The following is a 20,352-nucleotide window of genomic DNA, read 5'->3' as shown; positions in this document are numbered from 1 at the left end:
AGGAGCTTTCTGAAGCATGATATAGTCGCTGGATTATTTATGAGGTTTAGTCTTGTCCTAGTCCTAGTCTAGTCCCTGTCCTAGTCCTAGTCTAGGTCCTAGTCTTGTCCTCAGGCATCTAGAAGTCTAGCAAACCATAGTTTTCAGGTGGTAACAACTATTTTACCTTGGTCAGAGTCATAGCGGATCTGGAGCCTATCCCAGGAACACTGGGTGTGAGGCAGAAAAACAGCCGAAATGGGAAGCCAGTCTATCACAGGGCACCACACACTTATACGGGCGATTTAGAGCCACCAAATTCCACCTACTGGCATGTTTGGTAGATGGGAGGAAACTGAGAACCTGCAGGAAACCCACGCAGACATGGGGAGAGTGTGTGAAATTCCACACAGACAACAACGCAAGATCAAGATTGAACTGGGACGCTTTAGCTGTGAGGCGGCAACGCTAGCCACTGTTCCACCGGACCGACCCGTTCCACTACATGTCAAGCAGTACAACCAACCAACCAACTACAGTTGTTTATACCTCAAAAGAGGTATTCTTGTTAAAGTAGGTAGTTCTTGTCCACTCCAGTGGACAAAAACAACCAGAGTCTACTGATAGCAAGAAATCTGGACTGCAAGACTAATCCTTGCACACTTGCATGAGCAATTTTCTCAGTTCTGGTGCAACAGAAAAGAGTTTACCCCATCGCCAGGACATCACAGGTTTAAACCCTTTCAATTCCACAGCCATCCGTGGCCAGGAGCCAAGAATTGGCCATGCTCTTTGGTTGCATGGGATGGGGTTGCACTCTCCCCTGTCAGTCAGAGCGACACTAACCAACTGTTTGTGTCTGTGAACTTTGATTATGGTGGTGGAGTGCTTAGTATGCAGAAAAGTGTAGATAGCGCTTCCGCCTGAGTGTGTTATGCTTTCCTGTGATGTAACATGAGCAGAAATTCAAAAAGATGTGATGGCTGGCTTCATGTGTCTTGGAGGAAGCACATGCCAGCACCCTTTCTGGTTGGTAGCTGGCGTGTGATATGACAGAAAGCTGGCTAGTGGACGGGAATTGTTAAATAACCAAAATAGGGGTTCTGTGCAAATTATTTATAATGCAATAAAGCAACTACGATACAAATAGAAATGATTGGCTGCAGTGAATTCCTCAGACCAATCCTATGCCCTTCAGTTTTTAATTGCACATGCGAAAATGGAAGACACACCTTGGTGCCAATTTTTCCTGGGTTTTATTAGAATATGAACAATATACAGCTGAAGCAATTGGACAGGCAAGGTCCAAATGAAATGGTCGCCAAACATGGCCATAGAGACACATTTAAAATGTCAGTGACTCATGCTAGTGTGGATGTAAGAGAAGGTTAAGGTAAAGACTGGGGTTAGCGGTTTGAGCTCTTGTTTTTCAATGAAATTCAACGAAATCAATTTAGCTAATTAGAATTCCAATAAATATTACGTGATGTCAGGGTTACCCATTTGAGTCAAGGATTCATCCTTGTGCTCCCTCAAGGACATTTCCTTGCCCCTACTACTTTTGCTTTTCTCAAGCTCTGGATTTCTGTTAAGCTTTCGATGTATGTTGTTGAAATTGAATTTATTGATCATTTGGAAACCCGCTGTACATTTCTCAGTGTTTACACATTATTGCATTAGAAGGAGTTAGTGTCCATCTCAAGAGTAACATCAAGCATACTAACGCAACACTGCCTATGTCTATCCAGTCTGGTGAAGCATGAGCATTTGATAGACTGTATATGATTTATGGATAACAGGATCCAATTTAATCTCGCACAAAATTTGGAGGTATTCTAACAAAAAAAAGCTTCAACTTGTAACCTTGCTCCTAACCTTAACCATTGAAAACATACAAATTTATAACACAGGAACCTTGTTTTGTTGACATTTTGCCATTTGATCCTGTGTATTTCTGTACACTGAGGAGCCAAACAGGGTCAATTTGGCCAGAACGATAGGCCACGTTCTGTTTTTCTTCCAGTTAAAAAGAAAAAAAAGGAAGAGGAGTTTGGAGGATTACTTGGAGAAAAACCTAGCTTTTTTTAACTGCATTTATGTAAGGTATTATGTAAAGTTTTCATCTAATGAATTAGAATTTAGTTTATGTCTGTGTGGAGCTTGCATGTTCTCCTTGTGCTTTGGGGCTTTCCTCTGGGTACTCCAGCTTCCTCCCCCAGTCCAAAAACATGCATTGTAGTCTGATTGGCATGTCCAAAACTGTCCATACTGTATGAATAGGTGTGTGAATATATGTGTGTGTGTGTCTAGTATGTCCAAATGTTTGACTGGTAGCATATGTACATAAACTTACATCTGTAAAGTTTAGCTTGATACTGGGTTTTGTATTCTCACACATAGGAAATACGAAACCCAGTATATATACGTGTGTGTGTGTGTGTGTGTGTGTGTGTGTATGTGTGTGTGTGTATATATATATATATATATATATATATATATATATATATATATATATATATATATATATATATATATATATATATATACGTTCTTTCTTTTTTTTCTTGGTGTTCATTGATAGAATGCTTTATAACCAATCAGTCATAAAGCCCTGGGGTGATTAGAAATAATATTTAGCCACATCTCGTAAGAGATACATCATGGCAAAGTGTTGATACAGTGAGCAACCCCATGGGAATATTTTCTATATCAGCCTAGGATTTTCTGAAATGGAGCAGCAGCATTGTTTGTAATAGGAGATCTCTCCAGTGCACACAGAGGTAAGCTGTATTATGTTACTGAAGAATAATCATGGCAAGACAATAAATGCTATAATTCATATTTTATATTGTCAGATCGCCCACTGATAATTCACGGGAATGGTAAACAGTCGTCAGGGAGTTGTTGAATGTCTAGAAAATGTATGGGGGGGAAATGTGAACAAAATAAATAAATAAATAAATAAATAAAACTGTCAGTCAGTTTAAGCTCCAAAGGGTTAGGAAGTATGGATAGGCAGGTTACATTGGGCTGTAGGGCGCCGCAGATCTTTGGATGATGAACGGGAGAGCATCATTGCACATACTGATTCATGCCGATGCGTCGTACAAGCACGGCGCAGCGAAATCAATAAGCCCCTAACCTCCAAATGAGCAAAACCTGTTGTGGAACTCATTCATCACTCACACATTCTTAATGAACCGCCCGAACCAGTAAAGGCGCCTTGCAGGGCGGTAAGTGTACGCAGGCGGGAGGTGAGGAATAAGCAACGAATGAATTAGGTATAGCACCTCTGCTGCCTACTCTATTTGCTTCAGCCTCAGATTGAGCATAAATCACCTCCGAGGCCGACACACGCATAGACTCGTATGTATTTCCCCCCCGTATGCGTCGGTACGTTTTAAAGCACCTCCAAGTGCTCCATTATCGCTCCCATCCTCAGCGAAGGTGCGAAAGTCAATTAACTCGGTTTACATTTTGAGAGCTTGTTAATTCAGCGAAGAACAACAAAAGGGGAGTGAAGATAGAAACGAGGTGCACTGCTTTCAACCCAATAACGCGCGTGACTGCCAAAGGAGCCCACATTTGATTAATGCCCAATGCATTAGTAAAACAATTTTCCTTTTCCCCCGAGTGGAAGTTATAGGCGGTGGAAAGAACTTTCTCTTAACGAGAAAAAGCCTAAACAATCTGTGGTTTCGGCTGCACGTCCTGCTCTGACCCTTTGCTATCGCACTGCTGGAGAAAAACAGTCACGGCTGTTTGCTCGAAGATGCATGATTCTAACCCAAGTGTCCGCTGCTGATTTGCCATCTCTTGGCAGCAGCACTGTCTCCTGGCACTGAGTCAATGCGGGCTTATTTGTGTGTGTGTGTGTGTGTGTGTGTGTGTGTGTACAGTAAGTAGTTGTGGATGCATAGCATGCGTGTCAAAGTATGAGCGAGAAATTGGGCATGAATTCGATTATTATTAAATAATTATTTATTATTAATATTTGCAACGTTCCAACAATGTGTGAATCCTGTACAATACGTCACGTGGCAATAAATTCCTTCAAGTTATATCAACTATATTAAATGTTTTTATAACTATCTAAAGGAGACGTCTCGGTGACGTAACAAGCCACGCCCCATTTCCGTGCTTATCCCAATGGGTATTAAAAATGGCATTATAATAAAACGCAAGACTTTGCAACTACAACCATACATACAAGTTTATTATTGTTAAAGGAAAAAATCCTCCCTGAATGACTTGCATATTAATTTTTATGATTAACATGTGACCTCCGGTGCCGTCCGAGATTTATTTCATAATGAGATTCTGAGCTGACTTTTTTTTTTTTTTTTTTTTTTTTTTTTTTTTTAAAGTTCTTGGTCGTGTTTTCACTCTGGTTAACGTTCAAATGCTGGTAGTGTTGCCAGCGGGATTTAGCCCTGCGGTCAACTCTACATCTCTAAAGAATGCAAAGCAGCGGCGCGTTAGTCTTTCATTCTGTCCAGCTCTCTCACCTCCACATCTGTACACCCTGCTCAAACAAATCAGCTCCCAAAGCTTCACCTAATATGCTAATAACGACATCAATGGCGACATGATAGCTGCCACGTGGATCACTGACTAGCCGAGCTGAGTTCCTGCAGTGCATTCTGGATCCACGAGTCTGGCGTCTGCGTCAATGTCTCCACTACTTTCTCATTAAATGTGATCTGGAAAATGGGGATTGAGAAAAGATCCTCTTGTGCTTCTGTTTTTAGGAGCTAACAGCCCAAATTGACCGTTATCGCTTACTTTTACAATTTTACTCCTATTAAAGGCAATAGCAATGTCCTCATGTGTCATCAGTGCAGGTCAGGACCACTAACTTCTCATGAAAATACAGCTCCTACATACAAATTAGGACCAGAATCATTAGACGCATCACAAATGATGCTAGAAAGTTTCCTTTCAATATGAGGCGAAGCAGTGGAGCAGCTACACTGATAAACTGCATTCATATATTCATAACAGAGTTGAGCAGAGTAGGCAGAGATCATATGGAGAGGCCACAGGTCTCGGTTTAGAAGCCACTTGAGGTTTTATTTATGTCAGAGCTCATTTCCTGGGGACCCAGCAAAATGTTATATTGGACCGACCTGAGCTCCTGAAAAAAATAAATACTGTAGAAGAGCCAATGAATTAAAAAAAAATAAAAATAAAAAAGTTATAGTTCATCGAGTCTAATTTTCTAAACATGACAAGCTTGACTTCTGGAGTAGATCCTCTGTTGATGTTTATTCAATCACATGCATTTATGTAAATTATTTAGCTAAAGGCCAGAGTGAACTAGAGAGGTCAAAATGGGAGGTTTTTGATGGGAACTGAATGGATGGAGATAAATGCATTTCGAGTTCAAAACACATGTCTCAATAGTACGGCTGGGCGATATGATGACCGATATCATGATATGTTGCGTGACAATAAACTTATATATATATATATATATATATATATATATATATATATATATATATATATATATATATATATATATATATATATATATAAGAAATTGCAAACTGACTGGAACCAGCTGATGTGATGTTAAAATTTTGCACTTGTAAAATGTTCGTTGTTTATTAATAAATATTAGCTTTTTAAAAAAAAAAAAAAAAAAAAGCATAAATAAAAATGCATTTTACTATAAATTTGTGTATTAAGTGTGAACAAATCATTATTTATAAGAATTTTAACTCAATTCTGCTGTATTGCTGGCAGTTTGTTATCAAACTTGTATATCGTGTATCATAGAAATTACATTGAGAATCGTGATATATATTTTCGTCGCATCACCCAGGCCGACTAAGAGTAGAGGAGTGCATTGGGACAGAAAGTCACGGATTTACTTTAAACTTTAATCCCGGAGGTCAGATAAGAGGTTCGCAGGACAAAGAAAGGCCTCGTTCTTTAACGTTGGAGCACACAGGTTGCGTTCATTCATTCATCTTCGGAAACTGTGAAGCGTGCTATTTTCAAAGTCAGAGGATGGATTAAATCGGGTTGGACAGACACTGCAACTGCTGGAAATGTAGCTAAAAAGATGCCTGTTTGTTTACTGCTTACAGTCAGGTCCATAAGTATTTGGACAGGGACACAATTTTTATTTATTTATTTTTTTTTGCCTCTGTACACCACTACAAGGGATTGGAAACGAAGCAGTCAAGACATGATGTAGACTTTCCGCTTTAATTAAAGGGGTTTAACATAAATATTGCATTAACCGTTTAGGAATTATAGACTTTTGTTTTTTACAGAGTCCCTTAATTTTCACAGGCTCAAAAGTAATTGGACAATTGACTGATAAGCAGTTTCGTGGCCAGGTGTGGCCTTTTTCCTCATTATTTCATGACAGATTAAGGAGATAAAAAGGTCTGGATTTGAGTCAAAGTGTTTGGTAGCTGTTCATGGGAACTCTCGATATGCTGTCCAAAGAGGTGTCGATGCAAGTGAAGGAAGCCATCATTAGGCTGAAAAAAAAAACCAAATCAAACCTATCAGAGAGAAAGCAGAAACTTTCAGAGTGGCCAAATCAACAATTTGTTACATTCTTAAAAAGAAGGAATGCACTGGCGATCTCAGCAACACCAAAAGGTCTGGAAGACCATGGAAGACAACTAAAGTGGATGAATGCAGAATTCTTTCCTTGTTGAAGAAAAACCCCTTCACAACATGTAGTCAAGTTAAGAACACTCTGGAGAAGGTAGGCGTATCATTGTCAAAGTCTACAATCAAGAGAAACCTTCATGAGGCTAAATGCAGACGGTTTAGCTCAAGATGAAAACCACCGGTAACACTCAAGAACAGAAAGGCCAGATTAGACGTTGCCAAGATTAACTTGTACCAGAATGATGGGACGAGAAGAGTATGGAGAAGGAAAAGAAGGGCTCATGTTCCGAAGCCTACCGCATCATCTGCAAACATGTTGAGGCAGTGTTATGATTATGTTATGAGTATTATGTATATCTTCCAATGGTACTGAGGCACTGGTGTTTATTGAAAAGTAGCAAGGTGAATTCTGAAGCGTATAGAGCCATACATTCTGCAGATTCAGTCAAATGCTGCAAAACTGCTGGGACGGCACTTCACAGTACAGATGGATAATGACCCAAAACGTACCGCGAAAGCAAAACGAGAGCTTTTTAAGGCAAAGAGATTAAATGTTCTTAAATGTCCGATGACCTCAAATTAACTGTGCTGTTTTTCACTTACTGAAGACAAAACTGAAGGCAGAAAGACCCACAAACAATCAGCGACTGAAGGTGGCTGCGGTAAAGGTCTGAATTAAAGCTGAAAGTCTACATTTCAATCACATCTTTGATTTCATCATTTCAAATCCGTTATGGTGGTGTCACGCACTGACTCACTCATCTTCATCTGCTTTTATCCTTTTTCAGGTCACGGGGAACCTGGAGCCTATCCCAGGAAGCATCGGGCACGAGGCGGGGTACACCCTGGACAGGGTGCCAATCCATCGCAGGGCACAATCACATACACACTCACACACCCATTCATACACTACGACACTTTTTCCGATATGCCACTCAGCCTACCATGCATGTCTTTGGACTGGAGGAGGAAACCGGAGTACCCGGAGGAAACACCCGCAACACATGCAAACTAAGCCACTAAGCCACTGTGCACCCCCCTTATGGTGGTGTGCCAAGGTGTCCAAATACTTATGCACCTGACTACATGTATTATTACTCTCAAGGTTACAGCATCAACGTGATCAGGGTTGTGCCTGTTCAGAAGACATCTTCTCCAGCTCTTTACCTCAGGAATGATGAACTGCCAGGCAGCGCTGTCCTCACCACATGGCTGTTTAATGACTAACTGCACCGTGCCCATTATAACATCTTAATTATTGTTCAGCACGCTGTAATCAGCTTTTTTTTGTTGTTGTTGTTAGTGTGGCTTGTAATGCTGTCAGTTCAGGACACCACGTTTTCCATCAGGTTGCTAATTGAGCCGTAACAGTCGTTAGCTATGAATTTATTTGGGGACAGAGATTCTCAAGCATTCTCATCTCATTTTGCATCACTGACTTAAATAAAGAAAACCTAAAGGACAAGGTTTTTTAGCCTCCACTCTGCATAGCAGTTTAATGCAAATCATTAATCACTGCACGCTCAAGGCGGAGAGTGTCTGGGAATATGTCACCTTCATGCGGATAGAAGCGCTACGTATGGGATTGTGAGGGACGAGTATTATGGGCCTAGTAAAAAGGCAACAGTGATTTTCTCTGAGGTAGTAGTTCTTAACCAGTAGTTTCTCCATAAAGAAGTCAAATTTTGATTTCTTTTCATGCATACTTCTTGGGGTGCTTTTATATTTTAGGAAGATAGCTGGCTGTTTCAAACGAACAACGTGCATCTTATACGGCATTCAATTATCCTGAGCTTCTTTGGAAAACATGGACGCCCACTGATCATTCATTCATCTTCAGTAACTGTTTTATCCTGGTCGGGGTCACGTAGGCTCTGGAACCTATCCTGGGAACATTGGGAATACACACTTGGTGGGACTGTCCATCACATGGCACCCCACACATACTCATTCACACTAAGGGGCAATTCAGACACACCAATTCATCTACCAGGATGTTTTTGGGCAGTGGGAGGAAACTGGAGAACCTGGAAGAAACCCACACAGCCATGAGGAGAGCATGAACTCCACACATACAGAAAGTCAACCGAGCTCAGGATCAAACCAGGCACCCTGTACAGTGAAATTTCCATTGGGCAGGGGTGCAAAGGGAGCACCATTTTTCAGTTGCCAAGTATTCCAGGTGGCGTATTCAAGTTTCTGAGCGGAAATTCTGACTGACCGCTCCACTCTAAATTTCCAAGTCTTATCGTATTCAAATAGAATGAAACACGAGACTAGCCATGACATTTAAGAGTAAAGACATAGAGCTGAATTAGCCTTTAAAAAAGTCACATTCCCTCCCACACAGACCAGTTTGGTAGATTCTCCTAAAACAAAAATATCACACAAGTATGCTTTTATTCTCACATCCCGGGAAGAAAAATGAACCACAATCTGTTTGTTTGTTTTTTGCAGCGAGTTATTAGCAAAGAAAAGACTTTCTTTGCTAAAAAAAAAGATGTCCAGATTTTCTTGTTGAGCATGTGAAGTACAGCATAATTAAGTCTGATAATTCTTCAGTAAATATTAGGAATGCAGTATTTTGGTTTTGGAAGGTCTATCTTTAATCATATGTGTGAATGACACTTTAGCCCTTGCCGCAGTTTTCATTTGTTTCACGCATAGAGATACACTGTTTTGGATCACAAATTAAGTTTAAACAATGGGTAAGCGATTAGTCATTCAGGGCAAACAGCAGCAGGTAAGCATTTCTTTCTTGATTTTTAGTTGAAATTAGTTTTAGCATTAACTGTCAGATAGAAGCTGTGATTGTGCTTCCTTGTTGCTATGAGCTGTTTACGTGTTGCTAGATTCGAGCAAATTCAGATATTCATATTCAGTTGGGAAACTGGGGTTCCTCAGGGGTCAGTTCTGGGCCCACTGCTCTTTTCTATCTATACTACATCTCTTATTGAGTCTCACGGCTTCTCATATCATTGCTATACTGATGACACCCTGCTCTATTTGTCCTTCCAGGCTGATGATCCATCTGTCTCTGCACTAATCTCTGCTTGCCTGTCTGACATCTCAACTGGATGAAGGAACACTACCTTAAGCTCAACTTGCCAAAAACTGAGCTTCTCGTCATCCCTGCCTGCCCCTCAATCAACCAAAACCTCACCGTACATCTTGGCTCAACCACACTCAAGCCAACCAGGACAGCCAGAAACCTTGAGGTGGCTTTCGATGACAGCTTGATGTTAACAGACTACATTTCAACAATTGCACGATCCTGTAGGCTCATTCTGTACAACATCAAGAAAATCAGACCCTATATCACCGAACAGGCCACACAGCTACTTGTCCAGGGTTATATTATCTAAAAACTGGACTATTGCAATGCACTACTCTCGGGCCTCCCAGACAGCTCCATTAAAACCCTTCAGATAATTCAGAATGCAGCAGCACGTGTCGTCTTCAACCGGCCCAAAAGAACCCACGAATTTGTCCCATCAAATTCAAGGCCTTAATGCTCACGTATAAGACCTTGTCTGGAACAGCACCCCGTTACCGCAACGCTCTCCTAGAGGTTTATGTTCCCTCACGCAACCTGCGATCAGTTTACAACCGACGCCTGGTTGTGCCTACTCAGTGAGGCACGAGTTCTCTTTCCAGAACCTTCAAACTGACTGTCCCTCAAGGGTGGAATGAACGTCCAACCTCAATCCAGACAGCAGATCTGTCACTATCTTCAAAAAATGGCTAAAGACCCACCTCTTCCGTGAACACTTAACTAACCCCTAACTTGCCCCTCCCCCTCAATTAAAAATCTGGTATGGTAGCACTACTAGTATTGTCCTCTGCTTGAGATATCGCTTTGCTTGTATTTCCTCATTTGTAAATCGCTTCAGATAAAAGCAACTGATAAATGAATCAATGTAAATGTAAGATTAATGTTAAAAAATTTTAATCACTGTGTATAGCACTGGCAGACTCAGGATTCGTATGGCGGACATTCCACATAATCAATGACTACTTATAAACGTTTACGCTTTCTGTAAGGAGACATTTGTTTAATATTTAGGGAAGGAGTCTCCAGTGTCAGTGCTTTCTAACTGCAGGAATTCCACCCGAAGAAAGTTTTCAGGGCCACATAATTGATTAACCCAGTCCTGCTTTTGCTATACTGAAGCATATCATCCCACAATGGTAAAGCAGACACTGTTGAGAGTCTTGGGTTTGTTAATATTTCTGTTACCAACTTACAAAACCCACAGTTATCATTCTGCACCGTCGTCTTTATTATTTTTATTGCTAGAGTTATCCTCAAATTCTCTGTCTTGAAGAGCTCTTCGTCATCTCATATTGCCCATTAAACCAGAGAGACAGGTTAGGCCTCAGTCTAGATAGAGGTTCCTGTCCAATTTTCAGATGCCGAGGATCGATAGATAATTTGATGGATGGCATCAGGAAATGGAGAGTCTAGATTATTCCTCGTGAGGGCTGTTAGCAAAGAAGACCAGTCTCTGAATGAGTCCCAAGTACTGGCCTGAAGTGAGGCCATAACGCAATGCTGAGACGCTGACAGAACATCCCAATATTTCACTTATTATCTAATTAAAAAGCTAATATCCAAACTTGCAGCACTGACAGTGCAGCCAAAAAATACTTATTACCTCATATATCCTAAGAGTAGCCAGCACACAGAGAGGGGGGGTGGGAAACCTCCCATTTGCTCAAATTGATCCAGCAAAACATACAGCATATCTTTTTAATGAGGAAGCAGATATGCTTGAGAGAGGCGAGCCAGAGGCCACGGTTTGGAGCTAATTTAGCAGACCTCTTACAGCCCTCTTGGCTGAATATTTATTCTAAAGGACATTGTTTTTGGCATTTTCGTACTGCTGGCTAAGATGAAAGGAAGCGAAGCACAGTCGGAACCAGTCTCCGACACACACGTGGTGCAGAAATGGAAATGTTATGGCACTTTGGAACCCCTTGGAGCATGAGATTCCTATCCATTTACATTATTAATTACAAGCTGCAGGATAAGGGCTGGGAAGCTTGGCTTTGTCAGTCGCCGGTAATGAACTGAGATCGGCTCAACTGTGAGGAGGAGCAGAATTTTTTATGAGAACTCACAAGAGGCAGAACTCCTGGAAATTAGCAATTTTCCAGCAGGAGTCAGGAACATACCCGGTGTGATCAGCATTCATTAATGAGATGTGGCAGTGCAACTGATTGATGGGGTAGAATTCACATGAAATTTCTTAGAAATTGTAGGACCATTCTAGTTTAAAGAACACAAATAAGGGGTTAATTAAAGTTGAGTTATTTGTATAATTAAGCTCAAATCATTAACTTTTTTTTTTTTTTTTTTAAACATGTGTCTGTTTTGATCGTTATTATACCAGTAACAAAGCCTTAAGTAACCATATATGTACCTTAAAATAAAATGTTACCAAAATGGGGTCAGTTTCACTCAAAAAGACTTGCAGGATGACCTGAAAGCAGCAGAGAACAATACACAATGAACTGGACGGCAATCATCTCAGTTCCTACACCTCACTCAATACTCCAGAAGCACAGACATGCGTGTCTAAAAGCATTTACACAAATCAGAGCTTTTTTGAAACAATATTACCTGGTAATAGAGCTCTTTGGCAATAATTCAGCTCGTCATGTTTGGAGAAAAAAGGGTTGCGCTTATAATCCCAAGAAAGCCTACAGTGAAGCACGGTGGTGGGAGCATGAAGATATACAGGGCTGCGTGTCTGCAAACACTACCGCAGCTTTACGCATAATCAACGGAAGCACGAACAGAGCGAAGTACTGTACCAGGACATATTAGAGATTTTAATCTCAAGAAACTGAATCTGGGTTGAAGATGGATGGTTCAAGAAGACAACTCAAGAAGCCCTTGCATGCCGTAGTCAATCTTCTGACTTGAATCCCAGCGAAACTTTATAGACGATTTTAAAACTGCGAGTCAATCAGTGGGATCCTCTTAACCTTGGGGAATTGAAGACAATTTGCCAAGAGCAATGGGCCAAAACTGAGCCATAATGCTGTAAAAAGCTAATTACTTCTTATCACACGTCTCAAAGTCTATTGCTATTGCCAACAATAGCTTGGAATAAAGTACTAATGTCGGTCATTTGTGGTTTCCAAATAATTTTCCCACATTAATTAATTTTCTCTTTTAACTTAAATAGTTTTCATACTCATGAATACATTTGATCATATTTGGATATATATACACATTTGCCTTGACTGTAAATAAAGACACCAGAAAAGCTACAAGTCCTGCAATCGCCACACCATGACCCCATTTGTAATTTTGGTATGCAAGCTACTTTGGGAATTCTTAAAGGGTTGCACTTGATTCTGGGAAGATAGAGGGCTTGGAGTTTGATGGAGCTTCCCTATCAGCAGATTACTGATTATAGCTTGTTTTCCTGCAGTGGAATCTGGGAAATGATGACCCGAGTGGTCTGGCGTTGTGAGAGTTGAATTATAATCAGCTGCACTGGAGGTCAACTTTGAGCTGGAGGTTTTGTGCTGACAAATGATCTCCGTTAATGAATCCTGCTCGGTGGTCAAGATGCAGCTTCGTTTCAGCACAACTGACCACATTTGTTTACAGGATGCAGCCGATGTGCTCGATTCGGTCAGGTTCCGATTGAAAGCCGAAATGGATGGCGCCATAAAACCAGACGTGACTCCACCTCCTTATCTCCAATGGCCAGTCGTTAAGCAAACATTTTTTCTTCCGCATGCCTGTGCCATGTAACGTAGGTTCGTTTTAAAAGCATCAAATTAGCTCTCTTTTGTTTTAAAAAACGTGTCTTTTATATTATCGGCCTCAAAATCGTCGTCCGTTCCAAAATCAAAACCATCATCGCAGCCTTTTCGATAGCGAGCACGAGGAGGGAAACGAGCAGTGTGTTGAGGGACGAACTGTATTTGCACTGGAATACATTCATCACAACTCCCCTCTCCACTCGTTTTAATTACCGACAACAAACAGCATAGATGTTTCCTAATAAGATGCAGTCAGAGTGGGACTCATTACGTCCATGAAGATGGAGCGTGAAGAGATAGCTTTCATAGGAAGAGCGCGCCACTGTCTAGGCTACATGCCGATCCATTATTAAGTAGTAATTACTAGTTATAACTTATTATTATTATTATTATTATTATTATTATTATTATAAGTTTTAAATGTTGCTATAAATGTCAAATTATGTTTTAAATCTATGTCTTTTTTTTTTATTATGATTGTATACTGAAAAGTTTTACACTTAAAAAAAAATCTTGAATAATCTAAAGTTTAAAAGTTCCTTTTGTTGTGATTTTATTGAAGGTCAGTTTCACAGAAAGGTCAAGTAAAATCTTACAATTCCAAGGTGCCAAAGCTTAAAATAGACGTTACAATAGTGAAGTTAAAATGCAAGGGTTTTTTTTCTCACCCCCTTCTTTGTTTCATTGAAGAAGTAGTGTTGAGTTGAGTTTGATGGAAGTCTTCATCAGAAGAAGAAAAGAAGTAAGCTCTCGCACGTCGGCCCGTCGACGCGTTGCTTCAAAGTAAATGCCTATAGTCATTTAGAGGAGCACTATTAGACATAACAGAATTATTTTTCTATCTATCGAGCGTGCGGCTCAAAAAGCTGACATGGCTTTACTTTGTGTACGGCTACATTGACTAAATTGATTTTGAGAGGCCTTCGGCTTCGAGCCTTTTTTGGCTCGTTGGAGCATTGTTAGTTAATTGTGTTCGGATATTTTGAGCTTCAGTCCATGTTGACATAGCACCCAGGCGAAATGCAATCATAAGGTCAGTTTTAGGCTTGTGCGCAATATGTCAATCAGATTTTATTGTTAGAAAACATGACCATCCGTCTCATTTACCGTCTCTGATTTCAGCTCAGGCTAGATGTGTAGATGTTTATGAATTAAGAATTTACGAATTAGTCGCATTTATCTATAATTGAGTGCAGTGGTTTGAAAAAGAAAACAAAAAAACACACACACATTTCAAACGCTTCCTTTACTATAATTAGTAATCAGTAATGTGTACAAAATCATTTGCATCCAAACTCATAATTTCTCCAAGTGAATTCATTCTATAGCAAGGTCACACCTGTACCCCGTACACTACATACACCACTGAATTCTCAATTCTGTTTGGTCAGATGATGTCGATTACTTTTCTACCACATTGGCTCTGACATTAGTTCTAATACATTATCGTTTCTACAGTAACAACCTACACTGGGACTTGTATGGTGTGAAATGCAATCGTCGATATGGTGTAGTTTTCTGGGAGGAGACGTTTATTTGGTATGTTTGGAAGGAAGTTGTGTTCAATGTCAGTGCAATGTAAGAGAACTTTTATCTCATCTTAACTTCAGGAAAAAGAAAAAAAAAACTAACAATAAACGGGGGAAAAAAGTATGTTTCTTTTCATGAATAAAAATGGAATTGTTGCAAAATGAATAAATCACATCGTTTGCCATTTCCTACCTTAGTGCGTTCAGCTTCAGCGGATATTTTGTGACAACCGGGTTACTCACCTGTTCAAGTCAAAACCTACACTTTTTTTTTCCCACTGGGATCCAAATCCCTTTAAATAATAACGAGCCACACATCTGAGCCTGTAGTTATCAACAGAGTGGCATCGTCTACATAAAATAAGTGAACATGGCTTACTCACCTTTCACTTCATTTCGTGCACTGCTGAATTTATGTTGAGTAATGAACCATCAACATGGCCTAGTCACACATCCGAGGCTTAAAGTGTGCGGCGTGTCAGGGAGGAGCCACGGCTTCTTCGAGCAAACAACGTTTCGTGAAGAAAACATCTTCGCAATGGCCTAAACGAATGGAGCGTGCCCTGTTCTGCCTCTGTTGTGGAAGATGCTTATTTAGTTATGACAGGTAGGTGCAACAGCTTTACTGCGAGACATTATCATGCCTCCGACAACATCTGAGAAAACATGTTTCTTTTCTCTCCCCCCCACAATATCATTTCTGAGCAAGGAGAGTCATTTGGGTGAGATTTTGGATGGGTACAAATCTCACAGTTCAATACTGCCCTCTGATGGAGAAAGGGAAATATAAAGGATCTGCTAGGAAGATTGTTTAGAAAGAAAAGAGGGGGGGGGGGGGGGGGGGTCATTTAATACGTTTGGTTGCATGGGGTTTTGTGAAAAACCCAGACCTGTTTATGTATCCAAGGCACCCTAAAACCAGGAGGTATAGATGTGCACAGAACAGAAAAACACACGACCACACTGTGTTTACGTTATACAAAATGAGACAAATCGTCTCTTGCTTTCCTTTGCTCAGCAAATCCATATTAGAGGGATAAATTAACTTGCCGACGACAGCAATAGTGCTTAATGCTCTTGTTATTGTCACTTTAAGAATTAAACAGGTGCAATTTGTAAGGCTTTTGGGGGAATTAGTAGAAGCTGCATGGATTAGCACAAGGTGAAGTGAGGGAAGGTTGTTGTTTTTTTAAAAAAAAAAAAACTGTAATCAGGTTCACTAATAAATTTTTGAACGTATATTTCGCCTATTTTTGTTTGTTCGGAAGAACAAACAAATAAAAACAAATTAAATTATTGTGCATTTACAGTTGCAATCAAATTGATTCAACCCTCATTGCAAATCAGGTTTATTGAAATAGTTCGACATGACGAATGCTTCAAGTGGTTTCCACAAATTCAACTGAAAATGCAACTTATGATGTTTTCTCCAGTAGAGCACCCTTTTGCTGATGTGACCTGCTACAAACGAGATGCAGAGCCAGACACCAGTTTCTGGCAGCGTTCCTGAGGAACCTTAGCCTGTTCCTCATGAGCAATGGAGTCCAGTTCTGTAATATTCTTGGGACTGCGTGCTGCAACCGCCTTCTTCAAATCCCACCAGAGATTTTCTATGGGTTTCAAGTCAGGTGACTGTGATGGTCCTGTAGAATCTTCCAGGACTTCTGCAACCAAGCCTTGGTGGAATTTGAGGTATGCTTGGGATCATTGTCCTGTTGGAAGGACCAATGATGCCCAAGCTTCAGCTTCCTCACAGACGGCATGATGTTTTCTCCTAGGATTTCCCGATACTTCAATGGATCCATCTTGCCTTCCACACGCGGCAGGTTTCCAGTGCCAGAGGATGCAAAGCAGCCCCAGAGCATCACCGAGCCTCCACCATGCTTGACTGTGGACAGTGTTCTTTCTTCATTCTTCTTCCTCCAGACATACCGCTGATCCATCGTGCCGAAAAGTTCCAGTTTTGTTTCATCGCTCCACAGAACAGAATCCCAAAACTTCTGTGGCTTATTTATATGATTTTGACCCGACGTTTTTGTGCTGTTGGGTCAGTAGTGGTGAACGTCTTGGAGTTCTGGCATGGAAATCTTCTGCATGTAGTACGCGCATTACTGTGCTCACTGAAACCTCAGCACCTGTTAGCACCAAGTCTTTCTGCAGGTCTTTTACAGTCACTCGAGGGTTTTTCACAACCTGCCTTCTCAGAAATCTGCTTGCAGCTGTTGATAGCTTCCTTTTTCTGCCCCGTCCAGGTATTTAATATATTTTGTGCCCCTAGCCAGTTCAGGTATTTCATGTGTTCCAGCTCAAGCACAACTTTTGCAACTAATGAAGCCCTTGATTAATTGCATCATGTGTGCTTGAGACAACACCTGTTTTGTATATTTGTGCTGTTGTGAGGGATTCTATTCAGGGGGTTGTAATTTTGAAACTGGAGAAGTCATTATAAGTTGCATTTTCAGGTGAATTTGGGGATAAACCACTTGAAGCAATCATTGTGTTGAACTATTTGAATTGCTTTTGTTTGATTTGTTCATCGCAAACAGCTGGAAGTCTGTAAATTTTGACAATAAACCTGATTTGCAATGAGGGTTGAATAATTTTGATTGAACTGTAATAACTAGAGCAGAAACATTATATTGTATGATTAAATGTGTATTGCATATATTCACCTATCAGCCATAACATTAAAACCACTAAGAGGTGAACTTAATAACATTGATTATCTCATTACAGTGGCACCTGTCAAGGGGTGGGACATATTAGGCAGGACGTGAACGGTCAATTCTCGAAATTGAGGTGTTGAAAGCAGGAAAAATGGGCAAGCATAAGGATCTGAGTGACTTTGACAAGGCCAAAATTGTTATGGCTCGACAACTGGGTCAGAGCATCTCCCAAATGGCAGGTCTAGTATGGTGTTCCTGGTATGCAGTGGTTAGCACCTACCAAAAGTCATCCAAAAAAGGACAAGCGGTGATCCGTTGACAGGGTCATGGACGCCCAAGGTTCATTGATGCACGTAGGGAGCGAAGGCTAGCCTGGATGGTCCGATCCCACAGAAGAGCTACTGTAGCACAAACTTCTGATAAAGTTAATGCTGGCGATGATAGAAAGGAGCCAGAACACAAAGTGCACTGCAGTTTGCTGTGTATGGAGCTGCGTAACTGCAGAGTGCCCATGCTGACCCCTGTCCACCTCTGAAAGCATCTACAATAGGCACGTGAGCATCAGAACTGGACCATGGTGCAATGGAAGAAGGTGGCCTGGTCTGATGAATCACGTTTTACATTTACATTTATGGTACTTGGCACACACCCTTATCCAGAGCGACTTACAGAAGTGCTTTGAAGTCTCTAGCAATAAATACATCCCGATACTGGTTCACTAGGTCACGGACTAAGAATACCATCAGTCTGAAAACTCTGTTGGGGAGGTAAGTTTTCATTTAACTATTTTAAGAGGAGGTAGGTCTTTAGACGTCGTTTGAAGACCACCAGTGACTCAGCTGTTCGGACATCTAGGGGAAGTTCATTCCACCACCTAGGTGCCAAAACAGAGAAGCGCCTGGATGAATGCCTTCCTTGTTTTCTTTGACCTTTTTGCGAGTGCAACCCCACTTTTAAGAATGACATCGTTTTGTGACACCACCCTCAACCCCCCCCCCGTTAGCCCACCCCTCTCACCCAGCCCCACTTGCCCCGCCCAATGTTTCAGACTACTAACTCGGTGGGATTGTTGCGCTTGGATAGAGGATGCGATGCGGTCAAGTCATGATTGAGGAAAAGATGTAAACTATCAACCACGAGTCTGGCTCTATACTTGTTCTTCAGGTACACCTGTGCTAGAAAAACAGCCTCACAGAGATAGGTTGATGTGAATGGGAGATTTTTTCTATGCCATGTCACTCCGTTCTCCGTATTCGGCGTGCACGTATATCCAAAAATCCGCCAGTAGCTTCTCTGTGAACCTCGGTGTACAATCGTTTAAAATAAAAGTTTTCACGTGACCCCCAGGTTAAGAACCACTGCTCTATGCAATATTCTGCTGGGAACACTTTGGTCCTGGCAATCATGTGGATTATACTTTGATACGGATCACCTACTTAAACACTGCTGCAGACCAAGCGCACACCTTCATGGAATGGTATTCCCTAATGGCAGTGGTCTCTTTCAGCAGGATAATGCGCTGTGCCACACTGCAAATATTGTTCAGGAATGGTTTGAGGAACATGACAAAGAGTCATCTTACAGGACTTAAAGAACCTGCTCATGATGTCTTGGTGCCAGATACCACAGCACACCTTCAGAGGCCCTGTGGAGTCAATACCTCGACAAGTCAGAGCTGTTTTTAGTGCCGCAAAGGGGAGCTACACAGTATTAGGCATGTGGTTTTAATGTGATGGCTGATCGGTGTGTGTATGTAAAAACTTCTGAGAGACTCGACCGAAATGTTTCCCATGATCTTAAAAATCTTTTAATCTGAAAGTGTATGATTAAATGTTTGAAATCAGTGATGTAGACAAAACTATAATTGTGCTAATATATTCATTTATTTCATTTGATGACTCGGAGCGAAATATTCCGAAAAGCAGCCGAAAAAAGTCCAGCGTAGGCGGGAATTCCTTTAATACTGTTTAAAAAGCATCTCAGGGCGATTCCTCAAGAAACTGATCGAGAAAATGCTAAGAACACATTTCTGGAAATTCTAAGCAAAAAAGCGTGTCTACTTTGAAGATGATAAAATACTATCAGACGCTTCCTGTATGAAGAAATTAATGGGCCGCAGTATTCAGGTGTGATTTTGGCCCGTTCTTCTAAACATATTGTCTTTAAATCTTGTTCAATGGGATTCGAGTCAGGTGACTGACTGGGCCATTCTAACACCTTGATTTTTTTTCTCTGAAACCCATTGAGTTTCCATTGCTGTAGGCTTTGGATCGTCGTCCTGCTGGAAGCTCCACCCACGTCTCTTCATCATCCTGGTGGAGTCTTCTCAAGAATCTCCCGGTAAAGGGCTCCATTCATTGTTCCTTCAATTAGATGAAGTCTGTGCCAGTACCATGCGATGAAAAACAGCCCCATACCATGATGCCTCCACACTCCACACTGTTATTATAGTGTTTTTAGGGTGATGTGCAGCGCCATTTCTTCTCCAAACATGGTGTAACAAACCTTTGCTCTCGTCTGACCAGACTACACTCTCCTAGTATTTCATAGGCTTGTCCAAATGAGTTGTAGCAAACTTTAAACGAGCTTCGACATGCCTTTTCTTTAGTAATGCAGTCTTGTGGGGTGAGCGTGAGCAGTGGAGTGCATTGCCAAATGTTTTCTCTGTTACGATGGCACCTGCTGCCTCCAAGTGTTTCTGGAGCTCTGAGTGTCCTTGGCTCTTGGACTACTCTTCTGACTATTCTTCTGAC

The sequence above is a fragment of the Ictalurus punctatus genome, chromosome 28, assembly GCF_001660625.3.
Source record: "Ictalurus punctatus breed USDA103 chromosome 28, Coco_2.0, whole genome shotgun sequence".
In the NCBI taxonomy this organism is placed as follows: domain Eukaryota; kingdom Metazoa; phylum Chordata; class Actinopteri; order Siluriformes; family Ictaluridae; genus Ictalurus; species Ictalurus punctatus.
Note: the sequence above shows the minus strand (reverse complement) of the source record.